The sequence below is a fragment of the Symphalangus syndactylus genome, chromosome 7 (genome assembly GCF_028878055.3).
Source record: "Symphalangus syndactylus isolate Jambi chromosome 7, NHGRI_mSymSyn1-v2.1_pri, whole genome shotgun sequence".
In the NCBI taxonomy this organism is placed as follows: domain Eukaryota; kingdom Metazoa; phylum Chordata; class Mammalia; order Primates; family Hylobatidae; genus Symphalangus; species Symphalangus syndactylus.
The window spans coordinates 101,329,091-101,356,803 of NC_072429.2; the positions used below are offsets into that span (position 1 = coordinate 101,329,091).

Genomic DNA, 27,713 nt, shown 5'->3' on the forward strand with positions numbered 1-27,713 from the left:
TCGCTATGCTGCCCAGGTTGGTCTTGAACTTCTCGGTTCAAACGATCCTCCAACCTCACCTCCCAAAGTGTTGGGATTACAGGCATGAGCCACCACCCCCCAGTCAATATCACTATCTTTTTTATATTTATGTATTTTTTACAACTTTTTAAATAAAATATTATATAATATGTAAAAATATTTTTCTATCTTACCCCTTCAAGATGGAGGCAGGCTGCTGGCTGGCCTGGACTTCCGGACGTCAGCCTTACTTGCCCTTTGCCTTTTGGTGACTCTGTCTTCTTAGGGAGCAGCACGGCCTAGATGTTAACTATCACTGTCTTTCACAAGGTTCTATTTTATTCCATTGTATGCAGAGCTATGTAAATTGAGTTGCTTGTGTGTGACTGTAAGACTCTGGCAGAGCTTTTGACCTGACTGTGCATCACACTCCTGGGGGGCTTGTGGAAATGCAGATCCTCACTCAACAGGGGTGGGTGAGCCTAAGAGTCTCCCTTTCTTTGCTGTTTTTGAGATAGGGTCTTGCTATGTCACCCAGACTGGTCTTGAACTCTAGGCTCAAGCCATCCTTCTGCCTCAGCCTCCCCAGTAGCTGGGACTACGGGTACATGCCGCCACACCTGGCATCTCTATTCCGACAAGTGATGCGATGCTGCTGGTCCATGGCTCACATTTGACTTGTATGATTGTGAGCAAGAAACTGGGGGCCAATGCCCGGCGATGGGAGGCTCTGAAGCACTCACCCAAATGGTTCTTGAAGAATCAGGAATGGTGTATCTGCCCCATGCCAAGTAAGGACTGTGGAGATTCAAGGAATGCCTTTCCTGCCCGTCAGCCACCTCCCTTCCACCCGCACAGCCCCAAGCCAGCAGCTAGTGGATGGGAGAGGGGAGGAAAGGGAGAGAGGTAGCCACATTTCCTCTTTCACTGTGTACAAGCCCAGTCCAAGCTGAGGAGGGAAGAGCTTTCAAATTGAACCAGGACTTGGGATTTCCTTGTCAGTCTGGACTGGACTTTTTTGTTTGTTTGTTTTTACCCAAAATAAGCTGAAAAGCTGTAGAATCTGCCCTAGACCTCATACGGACAAGGCTGGGCACGGTGGCTCATGCCTGTAATCCCAGCACTTTGGGAGGCCGAGGCGAGTGGATCACCTGAGGTCAGGAGTTCGAGACCAGTCTGGCCAACATGGTAAAACCCTGTCTCTACTAAAAATACAAAATTAGCCGAGCATGGTGGTGTCACTTAGAACCTGGGAGGCGGGGCCAGGCACAGTGGCTCATGCCTGTAATCCCAGCACTTTGGGAGGCCAAGGCGGGCAGATCACGAGGTCAGGAGATCGAGACCATCCTGGCTAACATTGAAATCCCATCTCTACTAAAAATACAAAAAATTAGCTGGGCGTGGTGGTGGGCGCCTGTAGTCCCAGCTACTCGGGAGGCTGAGGCAGGAGAATGGTGTGAATCCAGGAGGTGGAGCTTGCAGTAAGCTGATATTGCACCACTGCACTCCAGCCTGGGTGACACAGCAAGACTCCGTCTCAGAAAAAAAAAAAAAAGAACCTGTGAGGCGGAGGTTGCAGTGAGCCAAGATTGCGCCATTACACTCCAGCCTGGGCGACAGAGTGAGACTATGTCTCAAAGAAAAAAGAAAAGAAAAAGAAAAAGAAAGAAGGAAGGAAGGAAGCAAAGAAAGAAAAGAAAAGAAAAGAAAGAAAAGAAAAAAAGAAAAGAAAAGAAAAGACAAGACCTCACTCAGCCAGAGAGGAAGCAGCCCACACCATGGGTGAACAGGCAGTGAGGAGGAAGAAAAAGCTGGCTTCCTGCAAGCCCCTGCATTCTACTGGCTTCACATGAAGGGGCCCCTGATGCCCTCAGCCTTGCCAAGGCCTCTGTTCTGTCTCCTCTGCTTCTCCCAGAGCTACAGGCCCTAAGACTGCCCTCCCTCTCCCGTCTCATCATTTTCGCTCTCTCTCTCCGTTAGATCATTCCCAGCAGCATGAAAACCCGATGCTTCCTTCCTTTACCAAGCAAAACCAAAACAAGACAAATCCTTCCTCAACCCCTTGCTGCATTCAGCCACAGTTCTCAGTAAAACTCCACAGGAAGTCCCCACATGCTCCAGTTCTTTGCTTCTCATTCACTTAAAAATACATATATATTTAAAATTGGGAAATATGTTTATAAAAGGGGGCTAAAAAAAGATTTTCTTGCTCCTTGGATGAATAACAAACATCTCTGAGGCTTCCTTTTCTTGACTATAGCAAAGGATGTGGCCTTGCTGTGTTTTGAGAGCATGAAATAAAATAATTCTGTCAATCTCCATAGACAAAAGTAGGCATGTACTCAATCATACCTACGATGATATTCCATATCCTGGTAAGTCCCTGGATCACCTTCTCCTCCCTCCCTGCTCCCACCCTGTCTCAGCACCTTGTAGACTTCAATATCTGGGACTGTGCCTGAGCTAAGAATTGCAAAGTAAAAATGTTATTGAGCAAATGGGCTTGCTGCCCGAATGCTCATGGTAGCCAGTACTGTGGCCACGGCTTTTAAGAAAAGAAAGGCTTTATCGTGTAGCCAGGCAGCAAAGAGATAGGCTCAAGTCTGTCTCCTTGATTTGGGGTCTGGGGCAAGTTTTAAGGGGTCGGAGGGCAGAGGAAAAGATTCGGGAATGATGGCTTGGCAGGGTCTGATAGGATGGGTTCAGATTGGCCCATTTACGGTAAGGTACGTTGGGGTGGATTATAGTCCTGGATCTTCCTTCCAACGGACCCCTTGCTTCTGAAAGAGTTCCTGTGGTCAAGTTCCACTCATGTCCCAGTCTTCTTGGTTCCACAGGCAGGAGTCATGGGTTCTAGGTGTCATTACAGGTCAAAGCTTTTTCTTTTGTGCATGCCTGGGCTGCATGACTTGCAATCTTGGCTCTGTTATGCCTACAAGGTAACGTGACATTCTGTTATCAACAGAGTAGGCCCAATTTGGGCTGGTCCTGCGGTTACAAAATCAGCAGTCAAAAGGGCAGTAATGATCCCATAGACCATGAATTCTATCCACCAGCCGGCAGTGCACTCACAGGGCTCTGGTGATTTCCAGATCTTTCTCCCTGTTTCCATGTGGTCAAACCCTCTTCTCTCAGACTCTGCAGGTTCTGAGGGCCTTTGATGTGCCGACCAGGTGCTGTGGGGTTTTAGAGACTTACCCAACACCTTCCTGCCCTCAGGAGTTCACCAGAGGGGAGAGCAACGCAATCCAGACTTCACCCGGGAATAGTTACGTGGCTTTGGCCAAGATGTTTCTCCTCTCTGAGTGCCCATTTCTTCATCTACAAAACAGGGAGAATAATAAATACCTTGCAGGACTGCTGTGAAAATGTCACGGCGAAACCTAGCTACTGGGATTCACACAACACAGAAATTGTTTTGTTTTGCCTGTTGATTAAAAATGGATCAACGTCATAAAAAGAAATGGAATTTACTTCTCTCTAAAGACACGTAAACACGCTGGAGATGAAAAATAATGTATAGGAACACAGAGTAACAGCAGAGAGGCTGGCAGGAAAGCAGTTGGGGGACGCTTCAGTTCTGTTGATAAGTAAACCCCAACTTGCCATGTGAAAGCTGAAAGGTTACGTCAACCTTTCAGCTTTGGTGCCACCGCTAGGGAGCGTCAGTTTGCATGACTCCAGCTTGACCGCAAAGTGATTCTGCTTTCCCAGCGGAAGGGCAGAGACAACATAGATAATTGTCAAGAACTAAGCTCAGGCAGGAGTTGCGTTTTCATTTTCATTTCATTTCTCAATTTAGTTCTTAATCCATGTGACAAATACAATAAAAGAGACTGCTGAGTGCCAAGGGAGTGAGAGAAACCTGCATTTTGGTCTTTCCTTTGTAAAATACCTCCTCTAGAACAAACAGTATTACATCGCAATGTTAATTAGATTGCCGGGGCTCTGGAGAGCACATTATTAGAGAAATTTATTAATATAAATCTCACGATAATAAAGTGACACCGAATATCTTGCTTTGAGAGGTTTCTTGTTTGATTTCCTGGGGGATTTCTTTTGATTCATATCTATCTGGAAATGCATGTAAAACATGAAAATATAGTTTGTGCTAATTTCTCTCTGAAATGTTTTCTGTTTTGTTTTTGCTTCTGCGGGGATGGGGTGCAGTGAGCGCCCTCGGAGCTGTACTTCTCACACACTTTATTCAGGATTAAAAGGATGGTGTTCGCTACCCTCTAGTGGCTGTCTCTGGTCTCCTTGCCAGGTAGAAACTGCTGGGCCAACACCCCACAGAACAGGCATCCACTCGCCTCCAGGGTCAGCAGAAGAGGCGAGAAGTCTCCAGGCCAGGCAGGAAAGGGAGACAGGAAAATTACTTCCCACGGGGCAGTTCCTTCTGCTCCCCAACCTCACTCCCAGGCAGGAGAACAGGCAGGTTACCAGCAGCTGCAGGAGACCCCCTGACTCCAGGCAGCACCCAAGAGGTGCCAGCGGAGATGGTAGGAGGGCTGGCCCCTCAAGGGAAGCTAACGTGGAAGCCATTCTTGCCTTGTGCCTGGGTACTGAGAAAGGAAGGAAGGGGGCCTGCAGCCCAAAGGTGCCCCTCACCTTGCTGTACCAACATGGGCATACCATGAGGGCTGAATGTCCTTGGTGGTCTCATGTCCCATGTTCACTGTGCCACCAAGATGGGTTGCTGACAAGCCCTCCATGTGTGAGTCTGTATCTTCTGCCTATCATGGTGGGAGTAGGAAGGGTTGGGGAAGACTCTAGGTAGAGGGGGTGTTCCCTCTTGTGGGAGTGTCCCCAGGGACCCTGCATCCTGCCACAGACTGCCCCCCACCACCTCCATCCCCTTTCAGGGAAACGCTATGGTTATCTGTGACCATACTTGTTATGATTTTTTTTTTAAGAGAAAGGTGTTTATTCCATGATGAGTACAGACAAAATGCATATGCGTGGTAGGAAAGTCAAACCAGTCAGTGACTCCAGAGTTTGCCCAACACCGAGGCACCAGGGTCGTGATGTAGTGTGGGTTCTCAAGTAACCTCACCAACTTGGCATGATTTGAATGTAGAGAAGGGCAGTGCTGCCACGCATGGTGACACATGCCTGTAGTCCCAGCTACTTGGGATGGCAGGCAGAGATGGGAAGATCTCGAGATCAGGAGTTCGAGATCAGCCTGGGTGACATAGGGATATACTGTCTCTAAAAACTGAAAAAAAAAAAAATTAAAAATTAAGGAAAAAAAAGAGAGAGAGAAAGTCAGCATTGCCTCCCAACTCTTTAAGGAACATTATTTGCCTTCGGAGAGGAAGACACTGAAGTGCAGAGCCCCCCAGTGAGCTCTGCCAGGACACCATGGAAGCAGGCGGAGGAGAGCCCAGGCCTGGGGTTTGGAGGCTGTAGCTCAGCACTGTGAAATAGAATTTTCTGCCATCGTGGAAATGTCCTATATCTGCACATCCAACACAGTAGCCATTTATGGCTACCGAGCACTTCTTGAGACTCTGGAGGTCCATGGATGCCTGTCCTACATGGTTGTTGGCTAGTACAGCTAAGAAACTGAATTTTAAATTATGTTTAGTTGCTATTAATTTGAATTTAAAAGGCCACACATAACCAGTGGCTATGGTACTGGACAGTGCAGTTCTAGAGACAATGTGAGAGGGAGACCTTTGTAACCCTAGAGCTGTGTACGAGGGTAGTCTCAGAATGAGACCCATCAGCAACATTTTAAGGGTAAAATTGGTGATTAATGGTGCAAGTTTGCTAGTGAAGGTAGGCATCAGATGAGGTGCACACATTCATTTATCCACCATCCAACAAATCTCTTCCCCCCTACCTTGGCACAATGTTCAATTAGGATTTATTAGATCACGTGGTTGGCCTCCCAGCTAGACAGATGTTGAGGGCTGAGACCCTGCCCCATTCATCTTGGTATCCTTAGCACCACACACTATACCTCATGTGTTGCAGAATCTCAAAAGTTGTTGAATGCAGTCATTCACTGAATGAATGGAGCTGGGCCAGGCCTTTGGGGAGACGCACAGATCAATTAGACATAGATCCTGCCCCCAACGACCTATGGTTCGATCATAATACTTAAAATACTAGACAAGAAGACTCCCGTGAAGGCACTGCATTGCGCTGGACACAGAGTAAGCCCACAATAAATGTTAGTTCTTTTCCTCCCTTCCTTACACTCCCTCTAGGACTCATCCTCCAAAAATTTCTATAAAAGGGATAAAATGCTCACGGGTTTAGAGGAGGCTAAGGTTAATTTTGTCTGGAGAACCAATGAGGGCTTCCTGGACGAGGTAGCATTGGATCTAGCTCAACCAGATCTCTGAGCAGCATGAACAAAGACATACAACGATGGGGATAAGTTCAATTTAGTCTGAGGAAGGGTAAATGAAGAGAAGAAGTAGAAACCAGGGTAGGAAAATCCTTTGATTCTTAGGCTACTGAAGGCTTTTGAGCATGGTATTATAAATCTGGATTTTATTACCAGAGAGACAGACATCCCTGTGCTCTCTGCAGACTCAGTTATGTAACTACTGGCTATGTGATGACCCAAGTACATGACTTCACTCCTCTGAGCCTCACTTTCTTTATCTGTAAAACAGGAATGATACTACTTATTCATTTAAAATACAAACAAGAATGCATAATACCTATACACTGTTCTCATGGTTTTCCATGTGGTAAGCTCTTTTATATTATCACATACAAGGTTGACCTTGTATTTATTTTATGGTGTTATCCTAATTTAATTAACCACTCCTCTATTCATGGATATTCAAATTGCTTCTAATCATTGCAAAAAATTGTACATATATCTACAGGATAAATTCCTAAAGTGGCATTGCTAAACCAAAGGGTAAATGAGATTTTTTTTTTTTTTTTTTTTTTTTTTTTTTTTTTTTAGGCAGAGTCTGACTCTGTTGCCTGGGCTGTAGTGCAGTGGAGCAATCATAGCTCACTGCAGCCTCAACTTCCCGAGCTCCAGTGATCCTCCCACCTCAGCCTCCCAAGTATCTGGGTCTACAGGTGCGTGACACCACACCCGGCTAATTTTTTGTATTTTCAGTAGAGACAAGGTATTGCCATGTTGCCCAGGCTGGTCTTGAACTCCTGGGCTCAAGCGATCTGCCCACCTCAGCCTCCCGAAGTGCTGGGATTACAGGCATGAGCCACCTGCACCCGGCCTGAAATTTAGATTTTTGACAGAATTACCAAATTGCTTTCTAGAAAGAGTGAATTAATTTCCACTCTCAACAATATATGAAAGGATCTGTTTTCTCTGCCTTCACTAAAAGTCTTACCAGATTTTTTTGGTCTGTACCAATCTGAAAGATTTTAAATTGCTATCTAATTGTAGTTTTAATTTGCATTTATTTTATTCTGAGCAGGCTTGGGCATCTTTTCAATGTTTAAAAGCCATTCGTATTTTCTGCCCTGGGAACTGCCTATTTGTAGCCTTTGGCCGTTTCAATTTGGTTGTTAGCCTTTTTCTTATTGAATGATAGGAATTTCTTTTTTTTTTTTTTTTTTTTTTTTTTTTTTTTTTTTTGAGTCGGAGTCTTGCTGTGTCACCCAGGCTGGAGTGCAGTGGCGCGATCTCGGCTCACTGCAAGCTCCGCCTCCCGGGTTCAGGCCATTCTCCATTTATTAAAGAAATTAGCCCTTAGAAAAAGGTTGCAAATGTTTTTCCTAAATTGCCATTTGTCTCTTACTTTGTCTATTTCTCTCAATATATTTTTAATCTATATGTATCAGATTGACCATTCTTTTCCTTCATGGTTTCTGGATTTCGAATCATGTTCAGGAAGGCCTTCCCTACTCCAAGAAAATAAGTGAAATCTTTGATCAATCTGTATTTATTCGGGAGGGAGGAGACAGGGAATTCTGCTTTAGTTTTTTTTTGCATGTGGCAGTCGCCCTAACACCATTTCTCAGGATTCCTTTGAACGGTGCCATTCAAGAGCCAGTCTGGGGGCCCTGCTTAGCGGAAGAGCAGGTATTGATTAGCTTCCTGATGTATTTGGAATGTCATTTTATTTAATCCTCACCACAGCTCTGTGAGCTCTTGATATCCTTGTTTTTCAAAAGTAGGAACTGAGGTTCAGAGAGATGGAGTTAAGTGGCCCACAGTCGCACAGTCAGGAAGTGGCAGTGCTGGGATTTGAATGCAGATCAGTCTGACTGCAGTCCGTGCTCTTTCTGCGAGCCACAATTATGACTCAAAGGGAGAAGCAGGGCTTTACGGAAGTATTGAAGGGGTGGCTTTTCGGACTTCTCATCCTTTTCATTCTTTCCCTCCAAAGCCCTCCTGTACTGTGTTAGGAGAACTGTAAAGCACAACGACCCCTTTTTATTGGTTCCTGAGCCACTAGGGATAGTTATGAGCTGCCCAACTGACCAAAGCGCCCTTGGCCAGAAAAGAGATGTCTGTCCCAGAAAAGCTGCCTACTAATCAGGAACGCTGACAATGAGCTGTTACATAAACAAGGAATCAACTTTTATTGTGTTCGCTGAAAAGTTGTGGTTGATTTGTAACAGCAGCTAGCTAGCATTAACCTAAGTATGGTCACAAGCTGCATAACAACATTTTGGTCAACGAGGGAACCACGTAGATGACAGTGGTCCCATAAGATTATAGTACCATGTTTTATTGCACCTTTTCTACGTTTAGACATGCTTAGATACACAAATACCATTGTGTTACGTTTGCCTACAGTATTCAGTACAGTAACATGCTGCACAGGCTTATAGCCTAGGAGCAGTAGGCTCTACCATCTAGCCTGGGTGTGTAGTAGGCAACACCATCTAGATTTGTGTAACTACACTCTGTGATGTTTGCACAACAATGAAATTGCCTAATGACACATTTCTCCAAACCTGTCCCATTGTTAAGTGACGAATAACTACTACAATTGTTCCACAAGGATGGATCACACAGAGGGAACCAGATTAAGAGTAGTTCATCTCTGAGGTCATTTCCTTTGACCCTGGGTCCTAGAAGCAGTGAGTCCTCCCTCCCACCTCGGTAGCCCCAGCCCCTTTCGTCCCTTCCTCCCCCTTCCCTTCTTCCTCTCCTTTTTCCTTGCTCTAGTCTTAACCACTCTTTGAGAGCTCGCGTGCCAAGCATGCATCTGAATATATTGTCTCATGCTCAGGCCAGAGGTTGGTAAAAAAATCTCGATTCCTCCTTTGGGTAGACTAGAGGAAAAGATAAGGGTCCTAGAGCAGTAGTGAGGGGCAGAGGGGAGGGAAATTCACAGGAAATGCTCCGAGGTGGGCCCTTCCACCTACACAGTCCTGACTGGGCCTGCTGCAGGCTCTGTGGGCTCTACGTGACTAATTCCTCACCAGTCCCTCCAGGCTGGACACAGACCCAGCAGGGAGTCTGTCTTGGCTTGATTATGATATCCAGCTTTTGTTATTGTTTTTTCTATATCTTCTCAGTGGGGAATAGGGTATGGGCTTTAGGCATGTGTCCAAAGATAAGAGCCAGGCCTCACAGCAGTTCTCTTTGGCCCAACACACATAAGTTACACTTTGAGAGGTCAAATTTAACAAGAGAAAGGTGAGGTTGCCTTGTAGATGGTGGGTGGTAGTAGCAGGGGCAATGGAGAAAGATGATGAGAAGGTTATCAGCAAGGGCAAGACCCCAGAGGCCATTGAGAGGAGGCTCTCAGTAGAAAATTTAAAAATGCCTAAATTTCCTAAAAAGTAAGAACTAGGATTGAAATTAGTTAGACTGTTTGCTTTCTTTTTGTTTTTTAGAGATGGGATCTTGCTATCTTGCCCAGGCTGGCCTGGAACTCCCGAGTAGCTGAGACAATGGGTGAGGGCTGCCACACCCGGCTTTTAAAACGGTTTGCTTTCTGATAACGGTGCCCCCTGTCCTTCCAGATGACAGGAGCTATTCTGTGCTGACCACTCATTGACCTTATTGAGCAACAACTAGAAAGTATTTTTGCCCCAGATTCTTTCTATTTTAAAACTGATTACAGCCAGGCATGGTGGCTCACGTCTCTGTAATCTCAGCACTTTGGGAGGCCGAGGCGGGTGCATCAATTAAGCTCAGAGGTTTGAGACCAGCCTGGGCAACGTGGTGAAACCCTGTCTCTACCAAAAATACAAAAATTAGTGGCCAGGCGCGGTGGCTCACGCCTGTAATCCCAGCACTTTGGGAGGCCGAGGCAGGCGGATCACGAGGTCAGGAGATCGAGACCATCCTGGCTAACACAGTGAAACCCCGTCTCTACTAACAATACAAAAATTAGCCGGGCGTTGTGGCGGGTGCCTGTAGTCCCAGCTACTCGGAAAGCTGAGGCAGGAGAATGGTGTGAACCCGGGAGGCAGAGCTTGCAGTGAGCCGAGATTGCGCCACTGCACTCCAGCCTGGGTGACAGAGTGAGACTCTGTCTCAAAAAAAAAAAAAAAAATTAGCTGGGCGTGGTGGCACATGCCTGTGGTCCCAGCTACTCAGGAGGCTGAGGTCGGAGGATCACTTGAGTCCACAGAAGTCGACGCTGCAGTGAGCTGTGATTACACCACTGCACGCCAGTCTGGGCGACGAAACAAGACCCTGTCTCAAAAAAAAAATTTTTTTAAATAAATAAACTGATTACTGTCACTCCCCTAAGCACTGCCCATGATGCTGCAAGGATGAAAGTCCATTTGTACCTTCCCAGTTCTGGCTGACTTTTTCTCTACAACTCAGCTTGGGTGTCATCTCTCCCAGGAAACCTTCTCAGATTCCCAGATCGAGTCTCAACTCCCATCTCTGTACTCTTGGCTGTCTGCACATACTTTTCACATACTCTCCCCCTCTGCTCCTCCAAGGCCCTCTGGTCAGGTGGTAAGCCTCTCAAAGGCAGAGATTGTTCCTTACCCAACTCTGTACCCCGCCTCATCTCAGTGCCTGGCAGAAAGCAAGTGCTCAGTGTGTTCAACTAAATCCAACCTTTTTAGCTAACGCGGAATACTTTTCAATAGATGGTGCTAGAAAAACAAGTATTACATGATATGAATGGAATCTCAGGACTTTAACATTGGGTGGACCTTACCCGCCATAATGGGAAACTGAGGCCCTGGAGATGAAATGGCATGCCCAGAGCACAGTGGTGTGTCAGAAGTCAGGCCAAGCTGTGAGCACCTTTGCTGGTGGAACGCCGCTTGTTAGTGACAACACAAAGCATCTGGACTTAGGTTTGCCGGTATATAAACCAGCTGGAAACATGCTCCTCAGCCACTGCGGTCTTTGTCCCTCAAAGTCTAAAAAATTCATTGTCTCTGGATTTTCTTTTTCATTTCTACTACTTATCTGTCTTTTTGAAATTTGCCTTTTATTAAATTTTGATTATAAAAGTATATATGTTTATTATAAAGATTCTGGAATATGCTGAAAAGGAAAATAAACTTTTTTTTTTTTTGAGACAGGGTCTCACTCTGTTGCCCAGGGTGGAGTACAATGGTGAGATCACTGCTCACTGTAGTGATCTGGAGGTTGAGGAGCCACAGCTGCCCATCTCAGCCTCCCAAGCAGCTCGGACTACAGGTGCAAGCCACCACAGCCTCACTCATTTTTGTATTTTTTGTAGAAAGAGGGTCTTGTCATGTTGCCCAGGCTGGACTTGAAGTCCCGGACTCAAGCAATCCACCTTCCTTGGCCTCCCAAACTGCTGGGACTACAGGCATGAGCCACTATGCCTGGCCTGAGAAAATTTAAAATACTTGAATTCCACCAACCAGAAGCAGCCTGTTATTTCTATAGCATATTGTCACAAATAAATATGGATAACTGACTGGGGCGCGGGAGGGAGAGGGGAGTTGCTTACGCCTGTAATCCCAGTGTCCGGAATTGGGTTCTTGGTCTCACCGACTTCAAGAACGACGCCGCGGACCCTCGCGGTGAGTGTTACAGTTCTAAAGGCAGCATGTCTGGAGTTTGTTCCTTCTGATGTTCGGATGTGTTCAGAGTTTCTTCCTTCTGGTGGGTTTGTGGTCTCACTGGCTCAGGAGTGAAGCTGCAGACCTTCGCAGTGAGTGTTACAGCTCTTAAAGCGGCACGTCTGGAGTTGTTCGTTCCTCCCGGTGGGTTTGTGGTCTCGCTGGCTTCAGGAGTGAAGCTGCAGACCTTCGTGGTGAGTGTTACAGCTCATAAAAGCAGTGTGGACCCAAAGAGTGAGCAGTAGTAAGATTTATTGCTAAGAGCGAAAGAATAGTGCTTCCACAGCGTGGAAGGGGACTCAAGCGGGTTGCCACTGCTAGCTGCGGCAGCCTGCTTTTATTCTCTTATCTGGCCCCACCCACGTCCTGCTGATTGGTAGAGCCGAGTGGTCTGTTTTGACAGGGCGCTGATTGGTGCATTTACCATCCCTGAGCTAGACATAAAAGTTCTCTACATCCCCATCAGATCAGTTAGATACAGAGTAGCGACACAAAGGTTCTCCAAGGCCCCACCAGAGCAGCTAGATACAGCGTGTCCATTGGTGCACTCACAAACCTGGAGCTAGACACAGGGTGCTGATTGGTGTGTTTGCAAACTTTGAGCTAGATACAGAGTGCCAATTGGTGTATTTACAATCCTTGAGCTAGACACAAAGGTTCTCCAAGGCCCCACCAGAGCAGCTAGACACTGAGTGTCGATTGGTGCATTCACAGACCCTGAGCTAGACACAGGGTGCTGACTGGTGTATTTACAATCCCTGAGCTAGACATAAAGGTTCTCCAAGGCCCCACCAGGGCAGCTAGATACAGAGTGTCCATTGGTGCACTCACAAACCTCGAGCTAGACACAGGGTGCTGATTGGTGTGTTTACAATCCCTGAGCTAGACATAAAGGTTCTCCACATCTCCACCAGACTCAGGAGGCCAGCTGGCTTCACCCAGTGGATTCCGCACCAGGGCTGCAGGTGGAGCTGCCTGCCAGTCCCGCGCCGTGCGCTCACACTCCTCAGCCCTTGGGTGGTTGATGGGACTGGGAACCGTGCAGCAGGAGGTGGCACTCGTTGGGGAGGCTCAGGCCGCACAGGAGCCCATGGAGGGGGTGGGAGGCTCAGGCATGGGGGGCTGCAGGTCCCCAGCCCTGCCCTGCGGGAAGGCAGCTAAGGTCCGGTGAGAAATCGAACACAGTGCCGGTGGGTCGGCACTGCTGGGGGACCCAGTACACCCTCCGCAGCCGCTGGCCTGGGTGCTAAGCCCCTCATTGCCCAAGGCCGGCAGGGCAGGCCAGCTGCTCTGAGTGAGGGGCCCGCCAAGCCCACGCCCACCCGGAACTCCAGCTGGCCCGCAAGCACTGCACGCAGCCCCGGTTCCTGCTCGCGCCTCTCCCTCCACACCTCCCTGCAAGCTGAGGGAGCCGGCTCCTGCCTTGGCCAGCCCAGAAAGGGGCTCCCACAGTGCAGCGGTGGGCTGAAGGGCTCCTCAAGTGCCGCCAAAGTGGGAGCCCAGGCAGAGGAGGCGCCGAGAGCGAGCAAGGGCTGTGAGGACTGCCAGCATGCTGTCACCTCTCACCAGCACTTTGGGAGGCTGAGGTGGGTGGATTACTTGAGCTCAGGAGTTTGAGACCAGCCTGGACAACATGGTGAAACCCCATCTCTACAAAAATATAAAAATTAGCCTGTTGTTGTGGCTCATGCCTGTAGTCCCAGCCACTTGGGAGGCTGAGGCTGGAGGATTACTTGAGCCTGGGAGGCAGAGGTTGTGGTGAGCAGAGATCATGCTACTGTACTCCCGCCTGGGTGACAGAGGGAGATTCTGTCTCAAAAAATAAAAATAATATATATGATACGGACAGAAGACAGGGAAACACTAGGCAAAAGGCAGGAAAGGGTGGTTCCCCCAGCAAAGGCCCCACCCTCAAGCCTGAAGATCCAGCGGCCCTAAATGAGGACAGGCATTCCTGTGTTTGCACCCAAAAAGTTGTCTTTTGGCCCGCCATGCCCCTATCCTGTACCCACATAAACCCTGAACCCCAGGCTCCAGAAGCAGACAAGCAAGCGAGGAGATGAGACAAGCAGATGGACAGTGGAACCATGCGGCAGAGAGAGAGAAGAGGAGGAACATTTGAATGCCAAGAGGAGTTTGGCTGGGGGCAGTCGAAGAGGGGTTCAGCTGTTGGACGGCCAGGCTCCAGGGGAAAATCATCTTCCCACTCCATCCCCCACTTAGGCTTCTCATCCATCCCACTGAGAGCTACCTCCACCCCTCAGTAAAACTCCTGCATTCATCCTTTGAGTCCGTGTGTGACCCGATTTTTCCAGGATGCTGGACAAGAGCTCGGGATACAGAAAGCTGTCACACCGGCGCTCTGTCCTTCCCGAAAGGCAGAGGTTCCACTGAGCTGTTTAACACTCAAGCTATCCGAGGACGGCAAGGCTAAAAAGGCACACTATAACACACACCCACTTGGGCTCCTGCATCTGTCTGCATGCTCCCACTCCCGTAAGGGGTTTGAGCAGCCGTGGCAACTGAACAGGTGAGCCACACCCCTGTCCAGCGCCCTGCAAGGGGCATCAGGGAACTCTCCCATTTCATATACATGTATATTATATGTAAATATATAACATATTACATATATATAACATATGACATATGTTCTATATTATATCATATTATGTTATATATAATATACAATATATTAGATATAATGTTATATATTATTATATAGTATATGTTATAATATAACGAATATAACCAAGATTGAGCTCTATGTTGAATTCATGTTTTTCTTCTTTCAGTAATTGTTGGATTGTGAGCATTTCTCCAAGTCCTTAAAAATCGAGTATTTTCTTTGTAGCCTTTGTGCTGCAAAGCTTTTCAATGAGTGCACTTTGTAATTAGTTAATTTATAAATAAAAAGAATCTAATAATAAAAATAAAAAGGAAAAATGCTACATAATCTATTATTTGTAATAGCTACACATTAATCTACAGATATACCGTATTTTACCTAACATCTAGGTGGTTTGCAATTTTTCATTATAATAAATGAAAAATATGTTTATTTCATCATCTCACTGTGATGAGACAATATTGTCAAATGAAATATCTGCCTGTATTTCTGATTATTGCCTTGGGAGTAACATGTTGTTTATGTTCTCAACTTTGAGGAAACCATTTTTCAGAGGAGAACTATTTTGAAATTCAGGATCAGCTCAAGAGATAATACTATTTTTCAGGTTATCTTAAAAGCATTGATTACTTTTCAATCAGAAAAAGGAAAGATTATTTTTAGTAAACAGAAAAGATATAATATAGTGAAATGATGGGAAAAGCCTGCAACGTGAGACCTGGCCCTTAACATTTGAGGGAGGAACTGATTTCTCTTTCTACCTAGAGGTGTAAATTAGGTGTTGATTGCCATTAGGTAATGCTGAAGAAGGCATGTTACTTTTTGAACTATTTTCTCCATTTGTATAAAAGTTAAATAGTTTGAGTTCAAAGGTAAAGTAACTAGAAAGAATATTCTGGTTCATAGAACATGGATGCCTCCTTGTTAGCATAGTAGTGAGGAAAAAAATAAATAAATAAAAAAGAACATGGATACCATGGATAGGTTACTAGATTTAAGTTAGTAGCCACAGAAAATGCCAAACTAAAATAAAAATTATTTCCAAATAAAATGATCTCAGGAAAGACTTTCATCTTAGTCCCCAAAATATGAATTTTAAACATCTGTAGCATCATAAAATATGTTATAAACAAAGTAAAAACTAAAATAAAATTCAGATTTGACAGATTAAAAATGCAAGCAACTAATAAAATAGCCCCCCTAAATGTTTCTATTTTTAGGTTCTAAAAATATGTAGAAATCATAGAGATATGGGTTATGGTAATTATACTTTGATTTCACAGACTTTATATCTATTTTTATCATATGAACATAGCCAGAATGTCAAATCTTAGGTTAGTATGAAATGAACAACAGAAATAATTTTTTAAAAGGTAAACCTTCACCTTGAAGCAGCTTTCAACGTGGCATGTTTTGCAATTTGCCCTTACATCATTTTTTTTTTTTTAATCACTAGAGGAAACTGCTTAAAAACAGGATTAATGACGGACAAACAAGATTGCTATGGATGTGATTTTGAGGCTACAAAACAATTTTGAACTCACATAGGACTAAACCACTGAGGCTCTCTTCAAAACAAAGACTCATGTTTCAGGAGAGAATTCCCCAGGGAGAAAAACTGTAACAAGGTGAGCCCTTCACCCACATCTTTCACAGATTTCTGAAAATAAAATAATTGCCCACATTTATTGACCCGTTACTATGCACCAGGAACTGTGCGGGGCACTTTGTAAACATTATCCCAGTCAACCCCCTGGGGCACAGCCCATGAAGTGATTACTGTTAGGATCCCCATTTGACAGCAGAAGTGGATTCTCTGGGAGGTCCAGCTTCTTGGGCTCGGGTGTGGCTGGGATTCAGTCCAGATCTGTGTGATGACAAAGCCCCATCTTTTCAATCCCACCCCCTCCCCTGCTCATTAGGCAAGTTTTTGAGACAAAATAGGAAACTGAGAGAAAATAGAAAACAGACTGGACATAAAAGCAGGAAGGAAGACAAAGTCCCTCAAAACTGGATCTCTAAACTAAAATGCAAGGAAAATGCGGTGCTTCAGCAAAAGAATAATGTAGGTTCTCAGAGGATGCTCCGTGGATATGTGGCTCAAGGGTGAGAGCTAAAAATACAGCTGAGCAAGACACTTGGGTCAGACACTTGAGACACAGGCCCTTCTCTCCCTACCCTTGGCCTCCCTTGGAGAGGGGGCTGTTCTGACTGGCCTTCAGTCCCAAGACCCCTTTGGTCCTGCTTTCAGGGTTGCCTCAGAGTCCAGACAGGTCAGCCTGCCCCTATCTTGGTGCCGTGGACTCTCGAGGCACTCATGCTGGCTGGAGTCAGGGTATGACAACTGCCCTGAGGGAGGTGTGGAAGAAGTCCCATTGCCCCCTGCCCCCCAATGGTCCCCTGAGTTCTTTGGTCTAGGTTTCCTAGTAATAAAACTGATGCTTTACTTTGCCATGTTGTAGGTTACTTGAGTCCATTTACTCTTAAGGCCTGAAGGAGCTGGGATGAGTGTGAGCTCTTAGATCTCTTTGGGCCCTAAATCCTATGCAATCGATTCAAAAAAAAAAAGCTATGGCCGCGTGTGGAGGCTCACGCCTCTAATCCCAGCACTTTGGGAGGCTGAGGTGAGTGGATCACGAGGTCAGGAGTTCAAGACCAGCCTAGCCAACAAGGTGAAACCCTTGTTGAGTAGAAACTCTGTCTCTACTAAAAATACAAAAATTAGTCGGGCTTGGTGATGCACTCCTGTAATCCCAGCTACTCAGGAGGCTGAGGCAGGAGAATCACTTGAATCCGGGAGACGGAGGTTGCAGTAAGCCGAGATCAGGCCACTGTACACCAGCCTAGGTAACAGAGCGAGACTCCATTTCGGAAAAAGGCGGGGGGAGTGCTAGAAAAAAGAGTAAGAGGGTAGTTACTTGCGTACACACACTCACACACATGCACATTTGAAGCTCTGGCTTTGGACTATTTAAAACCTAAAACATTTATATTGAGAACCTAGACTATTAAAAACCAACAATCTTTGAAAATATCATTTTTGGCAGAAAATTCAGCCCAGCTGAGTTGATAAAGGTGTCCAGGGATTGTAACAGATAAAATTTTGAATACCCTGGTGTTGTAGATTTGTCTACTTCAACTCGACTTCAGCCACCCAACACTAGCCCCTCTTGAATTCTCTTCATCACAGAATTGCAACATCATCAGTGTATTAGTCCAATTTCATGCAGCTACAAAGAAAGACCCGAGACTGAGTAATTTATAGAGGAAAGAAGTTTAATTGACTCACAGTCCCACAGGGCTTGGGAGGCCTCGTGAAACTTAACAATTATGGTGGAAGGGGAAGAGGCATGGAGTGCGAGCAAGAGCAGGGAAAACTGCCTTATAAAACCATCAGATCTCATGAGAACTCATTCACTATGAGAACAGCATGGGGGAAACTGCTCCCATGATCCAGTCGCTTCCCACCTGGTCCCCCTCCCCACCACGTGGGGAATGTGGGGATTGCAATTCGAGATAAGGTTTGGGTGGGGGACCCAGAGCCAAATTATATCAATCCTTAAGGCTTCCTAAAATTCACCTCTCTGGTCATAATCCCGTCTCCTTCTCTCAAATCTATTCTTCCACTTCATTCAAACTTGAGTTCTTGTATTCCTGTTTTCTAGCATTCTAGAGAACATGGGTCACTTGCCTACCAGGGGTCCATTTCTCCTTTGTTCCACACCAACTCTTCCTTCCCCATACAGTCACTGTGTGGCCTAAGTGGATAGAAGTGGGAGATTTGTGACTCAGGCCTGGCCAACATATGTGTTCAACAAATATTTATATGACGCTTACTCTGAGTGAGGCATTGTTCTAAGCACTTTATAAATGTTAGCTTATGTAACCCTCATAACAACTCTATTAGATAAGTACTCATTTGCATTTTAAAATGAGAAAACTAAGGCACAGAAAGGTTACATGATTTTCCCAGGGAGCCCAGTTAGTAAGCTTTGCTTTCTCTGAACTGGGATGATTGGTTCAGGGATGAATATGTGACCTACAAGCCAATAAGACCCAATTACTGGGGCTTCTTGGCAAGAGACTTTTGGTTTTCTCCCCTGGACATGAAGCTGGGGTGGCTGTGAAAAGCAGTGCGGCCACCTGGTGATAACAGGGAGAAAGCTTCTTTGAGGATGGAGCCATGGTAGAACTGAGAGAAAGGAAAAGAAGGAAGAGACCAAAACAGTCCCAATGACAAAATGGGAGTTCCTGAGCAGACTGCCTGTAGCCAGCCTACTCCTGGCCACTTCAGTTTGGTGAGTCAGTGAATTCACTTTCTCCTTAAAGCAGTTTGGGTTGAGTTATCTTTCACTGGAAATCAAAAGATTCCTCACGGGTACAGTTCAGTTCACCAATCTCTCAATTCGGCATATATATCTTTTACTATTATAAGGTCAATTGAAGAAAAAATGAGTATGCTTTGATGAACATAAACACTTAAATATTTAAATGTTTCATTTTGGTAGCATAGTATTACACAGAAAAAATCATAATTCACACAGATAAGCATCAGTATACACATCATTTCATAAGCACAAGCACAAATGAGCCTGGTTCGTTTTTCTCAAAAGGCCAATGCAGAACTGTAAATGTCCAAATCAGTGACACACTTACAAAAAGTATGCACAGAGATGGCAGAAACTGTATTCTTACCTCCATTCTGGTGTAAACTCCTTTGCTTAATTCAAGCCATCCTTGATCTGCTGAAATACTGGCCAAATCAGAGTCTCTTGATAATCTTTGTTTATGTGGACATTTCTGCTGCATTCAGCACTGTTTGCTTTCTGGTTTCCTTGCTGTCTTGTTTCGGATTCTCTGATAGTTCACTTCTTTGGTTTTTCTCTTTGCCTTTTGTGTTTCCATTCTTCCCACTTGTATCTCCCGAGTGCTGGCATCCCTCAGGATTTTATTCCCAATATAAATTTTCAGTATTAGTATAAGTAGTACTTAGGATACAGGCTTAGCTGCTGTGACAAAAAGACAACCCCTCCCCAAATTAATCAACAACAGTGCTCCAACGAGGAAGTTTATTTCTCCTCCGCTTGCTAGTCTGGAGCTACGCAGGCCGTCCAGGGCGGCGCCCCGGTTCGTCCTGTCCTGCTTTACCACCATTCCTAGGTGGTATCCTCATTTTCATGCTGAGGACTGCCTCACCAGCACCGTGTCAATGTTACAGACTGTAGCAGAGGGAAAAAGAATGGGGAGAAAGAAGGCAGCCTCCTTTTCAAAGGACATGACGTAGAAGTTGCATGTCATCACTTCCACTCACATCCCATTGGCCAGAATTTGGCCACATGATCACACAAAGGTGCAAGGGAAGCTCAAGTCGGGTGTCCATGTGCCTATTTCAAACTAGGGAGACTTATCACTAACATGAAGATGGGAGAACGGGTCCTGGGAGCCATGAACAGTCTTCTCCCTGGCCTCTCCATGCGGTGGTCTTTGTCCAGCTTGCCTTATCTCGTGGCTTTAGCTCTGCCTTACACACAGTGACTCCCAAGTATCTAGTCTAACTGCGTCTTGGACTTCACTCGCAGATCAACATGGACACTTCCCCCCACTTCCCACTGCCTTCCCTGTCCTTTAGAGGGATACCACCCAACCTCCTCGTCATGTAGTCCCCAAATGTTGCGTCTTCAGCGCCCACTCCCTGCCCTCTGTTCTCCAACATGGAATGAATGACCACCTAAGCCCTCCTGCACATTTCCTCCCTCTCATTCTTCCCAACGCTTGAGCTGCTGGGAAAGCCTCCATCCTGGTCTCTACAGCCAGCTTTCTTCTTCTAGTACATCCTTACCCACAGCTCTCCAAAAGACAGTTAAAAATTATAACTCAGTTCACATTACTCCCTGTTCAAAAACCTTTGACTGGGTTTGCTATGGTGGAAGATCTGAACTCCTTGCCGTGCAGGTACAGTTTGCATTCCCTGCATTTTCTCCTGTATTCTTGTAAACTCTGGGTACAGGAACATCTCCCCATCGCCCAGTATGCCCGGTTGCTCTTATTTCTGGCTCAGGCTGTTTTTTTCAGCTGTTCTTTCCTCTCATCCCCCATGTGCCTGGCAAATCCTGCCCATCCTCCAAGGTCCCCCTCTGGTGCCACCTCTTCCCGTCTCTCAGCCACTGCCCCAGCAGCCCCGCCCTGCCGTCCCTGCCACAGACACCCAGGCTTCTCTGCTTTCGCAGCCTTTTGCTTGGAAACTCTTTTAGTCCTGACCCAGTCTGCCTAGCTGTGCCCAGATGCCCCCTCCTGGAGGGCCCGGCCTGAGCCTCCTCCCGACGCGGTCACTCCCTGCCGTACCCTGCAGGGGCTTGCGCTGTCTCTCCGTCCCAGAAGGGGCTCAATGCCTCTTGGTGTTGCCGCAAACCTAATCCTAGGATGCCTTTCTTATTAAAGCGGCAAACTTCTGCAGGGGCCACGGGACAGCGTGGAGGGCTCTGCGCGCAGGGCAGAGACTGCAGTTCATTGCCCTGCGGTTTTGCACTTCGCCCGGGTCCTGCGCTTGGCTGCGCTCCGATGTCAGCGTGACCCGGAGTCAGCTGCCGCGCCCTCCCACGCCCGCTCCTGCCAGCACCCCCGTCTGCTTTCCGGAGCTCTTCAGACTGCAGGGTAAATGCTGTCTGGAACCCGATCCAGGGTTTAGAAATAACCCAAAGGTCTGACCCACTGAGATCCTTCTCTAGATCTTCCAGTTGGGAAGCTCTTCCTGACAGCACATGTGCATGATTTCAAAGAACCCGGGATGCAGACCCCCGCCCCAACACAGGCCACCCCAGCTGTGGCCTGTGAGCTGCCTGGGGCCGTTCCTCTTTCAGTAGAGCCACCCTTGGCCCAAGTTTGGGGAAGAGCCCTGGCTTTCTCCCTCCCTGTGAGGCTGCCGGTGCGGTACGGCCCGCCCCTCCCTTCTCATCCCAGGCTGAGCACTTTTGAGATTACAGCCAGGTGCTGCTAACTGGGCAGAGACATCAGTTCCTGCAAGCTTGCCTGGCTGATCGCCACCTCTCACCCTACTCCCCCAGCCGGCCAGCCTGCCCCAGGCTCTCAGCCAGCAGCCACCACAGGGTGAGCCGAGGCAACCACTTCTGTCACTATCTTTGCTTCCCAAGCCCTGTTTCACCCAAAGTGAAGGTCAGGTGGAAGGTTCCAGCTCATGTTTTTGTTTGGGAGGCTGCCGTTGGAGGTAGTGCCATATGGGGACTGGGTTTTTACTTCCTGCCCAGGGCAAGAGCCTCATCTTCAGCAAAAGAGAATCTTCAAGGCTCTGCCATTTGGAACATGCTTCCAGGCGGCAGATGACACCTGCAGCTGTGACTAAGGCCAGAGTGAGCCAAGTGCCCCGGGACTCTGGGGTGGAGGGCAGGAGGTGGAAGAACCATAGAAGTAAAAAGGGGAAACCCATTTAAAACTTGGTCATAAAAACTCATGACTCCTTTGGGTGGCTTAATTCCAGAATTGTACCCTCTGGTGGAATCCTAAAGAATTCTGTGCTTTTTTTTTTTTTTGACAGGCTCTCACTCTGTTGCCCGGGCTGGAGTGCAGTGGTGCAATCATGGCTCACTGTAGCCTCAACTTCCCTGGCTCAGGTGATCCTCCCACCTCAGCCTCGCTAGTAGCTCAGACTATAGGCTCGTGCCACCATGCCCTGCTAATTTTTTTGTATTTTTTGTAGAGACAGGCTTTTGCCATGTTGCCCAAGCTGATCTCAAACTCCTGGGCTCAAGCAATCCACCCTCCTGGGCCTCCCAAAGTGCTGGGATTATAGGCATGAGCCACTGTGCCTAGCCCAAATTCTGTGAATTATTTAACACAATCCCACCCTCCTGCACCAAGCCCACCCCCCACATGTATCTCTACCACCATCAAAAACCAGAAAGAAGAGGTTAGAAGGAGGTCAGAACTTACCTAAGAGAAGAACCTGAAACCAGTGAGCTTGGATTCCTGGTTTTCCCTTTCCCTAGTTCCTTCAGGTTCTGCTTGACCTGAGGTCTCCTTGATATCCCATCTGGGCCAGCTCTTCTCTCAATCACTCAGTAAAGAATTAATTGATCAGCACCAGTTAGGTGCCAAGTGCTGTTGTAACAAATCTCAGTTTTTAAATCCAGAGGAATAAGAAATGTATGGCCGGGCACGGTGGCTCACCCCTGTAATCCTAACACTTTGGGAGGTCGAGATGGGCGGATCACTTGAGGTCAGGAGTTCAAAACCAGCCTGGCCAACATGGTGAAACCCCATCTCTACTAAAAATTCAAAAAAAAATTAGCGGGGCGTGGTGGTGTGTGCCTGTAATCCCAGCTACTTGGGAGGCTGAGGCAGGAGAATTGCTTGAACCTGAGAGGTGAAGGTTGGTGTGAGCCGAGATCACGCCACTGCACTCCAGCGTGGCAACAGAGCAAGACTCCATCTCAAAGGAAAAAAAAGAAAGAAATGTAATTTTATTTTTCTGAAACTTAAAACTATTAAATTAACTGAAATTCTATTTTAGTCCTCACTTAGGTTGGTGAGTTTGTAATGATTCATGAGAAAGAAGCTCCTTTCTCAGGCTTATTTGGAAGAAGAGTGGCTGCAAAGCTGAAGAATAGGCCTCCAGTCTTCAAGTTTCCAGGCTCCCAAGATCTGCAAATGTAGAGGCAGATCTAGAGGAGACTTGGGTTTTTAGTCAATGGGCCCTGATAAGACACCTGGCTCCTGGTTGCAGGAGACTACAGGCCAGCAACTGAGTACCGTATTCTATTCAAATTCTGTCCCTGAATTTGCCTTCTCTTCTCCCTTCTAGAGCTCCTGGTTCAGACACTCCTCACATCATGTCTGTACTATAACAATAGGTTACAGTCACAAACAACTATTTTTGTGATCCCAGAAAAGAGCTCTTTTTCTTCTGAGAAATTCTCCTTCCCCATCTCTGATTATGTGTTTTGAAAGGAAACTGCCATTGCCTCGAGATCTTGTTATCTTGGCCACTGTTGATGGGACCAGAGATGGACACCTGACCCAAATCTGGCCAATGACAGCCATTCCTTGGGATAATTGATCTTGGGACAAAGGGAGTGACTGTCATTTTCTGGCACTAGTGACAGTGTAAGAGCTGAGGCCCAGGACCATGAACAGTCTTGTGTGATGTCACGTAAGTCAGCCTGAGAGATTGAAGTTGACACAGACAGAATCAGAGTCAGTCATGTGATGGAGAAGCCTGGCAGTGCTCCTGAAGCTCAGCAATACCTCTGCCCTTTCCATGGTCAGGTGAGATAATACAGTCCACTTTTTGCCAGTTGAATTGGATTTTTGCTAAAAGGACCTGGTAAATACATCTCCTAATGGGTTTTCCTGCCTCCAGGACTGCCAACCTCCAACCCATCCTCCAGATTGCTTCCAGATGGATCTTTCTATATTGCTGATCCAGGCACACCATTTTTCTGCCCAGAACTCTTCAGGGATTCCCCACCATTGAAGAAAAAGGTCCAAACTTGTTAGCATGGCATTCCTGTAAATTCTGCCTTCTAGATCAATATCTCCAACCTCTCCTCCTGCATTTTCCATTTCTTCAACTCACATGGGGCCACTGCTTGGTGCCAGAACCATGCTATATATGTTCACAGCTTTAGCACCTGCTTAGACTTTTCTGTCTGCCTGAAGCTATTTTCCTCTAAACAGACTTCCACTTGTCCTTCAGGCTTCATCTTGGATGATGATGATGACTTCCCCAATACTTAAACTAAAATCAGTTTCCTTAGCTTCCATTTTAAAGCATTTTATTTATGCATTCACCACTCAACAAATGTTTGTCAAGCAACTCCTAAGTGCCAGGTACTCTGCCAAGAGCCTGAACCCAAAAGACACTGCTCTTGCTCTCATGGAACTTATATCTAGTGGGAGTAGTGGGGAGGCAAGTAGGGAGTATAGATAGATTAGACAGGATGATTTCTGTCTAGATGTAGGCACACTCACACACTTCAGTTGTTCAGAGGTGTCTGAATCTGGGGATACAAGGTAGGATAAGGGGCCTATGTTATAGGACTGCTATAGGATTAAATGAGTTTATACATTTAAGGCAATAGGACAATGCCAGGCATGGTGAGTGTGAGTTATTTATAAGCTCAAAGATGTATGAAAAACCCACCAATGGATGAATGTATAAGCAAAATGTGACACATTCACTCAATGGAATATTTTCAGCCATAAAAAGGAATAAAGTACTGATACATGCTATGACATGGGTGAACCTTGAAAACATGATGCTAAGTGAAAGAAGCCAGACACAAAAGGTCGCACATTGTATGTTTCCATTTATATGAAATATCCAGACTAGATAAATCCATAGAGACAGAATGTAGACTGGTGGTTACCAGGGGCTCAAGGCAGGGGAGGAGGGAGCATGATTGCTTAATGGGTGCAAGGTTTCATTTTGGGGTTATGAAAATGTTTTAGAACTAGATAGAGAATATGATTGTATAATGTCGTGAATGCAATGTGGTGGCAGGCACCTGTAGTCCCAGCTACTCGGGAGGCTGAGGCAGGAGAATGGTGTGAATCGGGGAGGCAGAGCTTGCAGTGAGCTGAGATCATGCCACTATACTCCAGCCTGGGCGACAGAGCGAGACTCCGTCTCAAAAAAAAAAAAAAAAAAAAAGAATGAGGTAGAGTTACATAGGGTAATTTAAAAAGACTTCTGAGACATATTGTCATGTGAAAAAATGAATCATAAAGCAACGTGGTAGTGTGATTCTCTTTATCGATCACAAGATGATATGTATATGTTCATCAGTTTATAAATGTATAAAGAGGGGCTGGAGCGCACCTAACTCTTGAGAGTTGTTACTGCAGGGGAGACACAAGGGCATGAGGAACCTCTTGCTTATTGCTTTGTACACTGAAATGGTATTGAAACTCAACCCAGGAAACACAAATTAAAGACAAAATGAGATATCACTTTATACGCACCAGATTGGCAAAATTGGAAAGAACTCTAAGACCTATTGCTGGTGGAGATGTGGGGAAAGGGTGCTCTCATTCAGTACTGGTAGAAACGGAAACAGCTGTGATACATTTTCACCTAGTAATTTCAATCATTTTAAAATAACATCTCTATTGAGATGTAATTTACGTACCATAAAATTCACCGATTTTAGGCATACACTCCACTGGTTTTTAGTATATTCAGAGTTGGGCAAGCATCACACAATTAATTTTAGAACATTTTCATCACTCTAAAAGGAATCCTGTTGCACCCATTAGCAATTGTCCCCTGTTTCTCTGCCCCACCCCACCCCCCGCAACCCTAGACAATCATCAATCTACTTTCTGTCCCTTCAGATTTGCCCGTACTGGACATTTCTTATTAATGGGATCATACAGCATGTGGCCCTTTGTGACTGGCTTATTTTCCTTAACATAATGCTCTCCAGGTCCATTCATGTTGCAGTAATCTCATTCTAAAGAATCCGTCCATTCCATAGCAATAAAGGCACCAGTGCCTCTGGACACATGTGAAGGATGTTTATTGCAGAATCTTCCACAACAGTAAAAGAAAATAAAGGAAAGAAAGAAGAAAAGAAAGGGAGAAAGAAAAAGAAAAAAGAAAAATGGGAAACACCATGAATGCCTGCTAATAGGAATGAAACATACACACCATGGAATATAACACAACTAAAGAAGAATGCATTGGCATTCTTTTTTTTTTTTTTTTTTTTTGAGACGGAGTCACACTTTGTCACCAGGCTGGAGTAGAGTGACACGATCTCGGCTCATTGCAACCTCCAACTTCCTCGTTCAAGCAATTCTCCTGCCTCAGCCTCCCAAGTAGCTGGGATTATAGGCACGCCACCATGCCCAGATAATTTTTGTATTTTTAGTAGAGATGGGGTTTCACCACATTGGCCAGGGTGGTATCTATCTCCTGACCTCATGATCCGCCGAACTTGGCCTCCCAAAGTGCTGGGATTACAGGCCTGAGCCACCACACCTGGCCGGGAATTCTTTAAGCATGAAAAAGCAAGACGCAGAATAATGTGTATAATCTTCTAATCCATTCTTTTTATTCTTCTAATCCAATTTTTGATAGACCAACTTAGTTTTTAAAAATGCTCCTCCAGGCTGGGCATGGTGGCTCACGCCTGTAATCCCAACACTTTGGGAGGCCAAGGCAGGTGGATCAGTTAAGGCCAACAGTTCGAGACCAGCCTGGCCAACATAGTGAAACTCCATCTCTACTAAAAATGCAAAAAAATTAGTTGGCATGGTGGCACATGTTTGTAATTGTAGCTACTCAGGAGGCTGAGACACAAGAATTGCTTGAACCCAGGAGGTGGAGGTTGCAGTGAGTGCTGATCGCACCACTGCACTCCAGCCTGGGTGACCTAGCAAGACTTTGTCTCAAAAGAAAAAAAAATGCTCCTCTGTATTTAAGCCTTATGCCCAAATATGAAAAGACCTGAACTGGGTTCAAAGATTGCAGAGAGAAACCCTTGAATACTGCTCAGTCCTATCTATAAGCTTGCTTGAGCCTAAAAAGTATGAAAGCAAAGCAGACAAAGGGTACATCTGAGAGAGGGTTGTTCCTCGGGAGTCCCCTTCTCTTCCTCCAGTAGAGGGTCCCAGCCAGGTGAGATGAGGAGGTTGCCCTGACCAGTGGCTTGGCCTTATGCCCTTGTAAGGGCTCATCAGCATCTGGTTATGCCAAACACCAGTCAGTACTTCTGAGGAACTACATGCAATTGCATTTATGCATCTGGATAAAATTTTACATATTTTAAGGCATTTATAAAGAAATTAAATTTAAAAATTAAAAAGACAACGAAAGTATATATGCTACTTGGATAATTTAAAAAGAAACAAAACACAAAATGCCAGCTGCCCAACTGCAAGAAGGACTCTATTCTTTCTCCTCGCTTCCCTATCTTACCCCAGGGATGAGTTTTGTAACGGAAGACTGTGAGCTTATGAGCTGCAGTTTGGCTTCATGCATTCCCTTAATGATGCTTCCTCGAGCATATGAGCTGTTTTCTTACAAAATTCTACCATGAATAATTGAAGTTAAGCATTTCCAGTCAAAATAAATCAACACTGAATGGTACCCTTATATTTT

At 45.9% G+C, this 27,713-nt stretch overlaps 1 long non-coding RNA gene across 1 annotated transcript; it reads right to left on the reverse strand.

Annotated features, from left to right (window-relative positions):
- Nucleotides 1-381: 381 nt before the first annotated feature.
- Nucleotides 382-12,221, reverse strand: LOC134737131 (uncharacterized). The gene is made up of 3 exons (XR_010121727.1): nt 11,856-12,221; nt 3,199-3,321; nt 382-2,932 (listed from the first exon to the last, which is right to left on the reverse strand). It is a non-coding gene; the product is annotated as an uncharacterized lncRNA (long non-coding RNA).
- Between the last annotated feature and the right edge of the window lie 15,492 nt (nt 12,222-27,713).